Source organism: Gadus macrocephalus, chromosome 22, assembly GCF_031168955.1.
Source record: "Gadus macrocephalus chromosome 22, ASM3116895v1".
NCBI lineage: Eukaryota > Metazoa > Chordata > Actinopteri > Gadiformes > Gadidae > Gadus > Gadus macrocephalus.
In genome coordinates this window covers 17808198-17809366 of record NC_082403.1, presented here as the reverse complement: position 1 = coordinate 17809366, position 1169 = coordinate 17808198, and positions in this window count along the sequence as shown.

Below are 1169 nucleotides of genomic sequence, written 5' to 3'. Positions count from 1 at the left end.
ACGCACTCACCATAAACAGACCGATAAAATAAAAGATACAACTGGACTGGAGTCTCCCATCTTTCTCTTCCCGTCTCTTCTCCTCTAAACAACCACTGTGTTTATCTGTGGAGGTGGAGGGGGCTGTACGTACTGTATCTTGGGTGTCTTGCACCACGGTGTCATTAGTGTTGGGCTAAATAACTTGTTTATTTGTCTTGGTAGAGCCCAAGGGGCGTACTTTGATTGCGCAGGAGAGTCGGGCAACACTTCCTGTGCACTTTAGTTATCCCACGGTGCCATGTTTGGGTAAAGGTTAACACACACACAATGGAATACTCCCACGCTGTGCTGACTCGTAAAACAGCCCCCCCAATAACAAGTTCTGGACGGCTAAAATAGCAACATTTGTTTACACACACACACACACACACACACACACACACACACACACACACACACACACACACACACACACACACACACACACACACACACACACACACACACACACACACACACACACACACACACACACACCCCCTGTTGTCCTGTGTCTCTTCCTGTAAACCTGCTGTGAACTTCCTTTTCTTCAGGCACAGATAGTTCCCCCCTCTCCTGGACCCCCTCCCCCCGTCCCCCCCATGCGCTCCCCGGTATTCTTCTGCCTTTCTACATCTCACAGGACATAGTTTAAGGGCCGTTACATAGTCGACGCATCGCTACGCATACGCGTCCAGAAGGCTACGCGACGCGACGCTTCGGCCGCCGACTTAGAAAAAATTGTCATCCATCTGGATCTGGACGATATATCTCAAAGATACATTTGAAAGATGACAGGAGGAAAGGGGATGAGTCTGACCCAGTGTGGGCGGCTTAGTGGTTGAATGTCATTGCAGTAGAGAGGCCTCGTTATGGGGTTGAGGCTGGTGATGGTGACGGTGGGGTGGGGCTCACATGAATGATTCAGTGACACAAATAGGTTTCCAGTGTTTTGACCCGATAGCCAGAGGACAAACACACTTTTGGATACTCTTACCCGAGTCCTCTCTTAAACACCCACATCAGCAAACCAAACCACACAGGGTGACCTTTGGTAGAGATGTAATATGTACCAAACAATTGTCATCTCTTATTTATTAGGGGTGTGTATGTGTGTGTACACGTTTCTTTCTTCCTTTCTTTCTGTG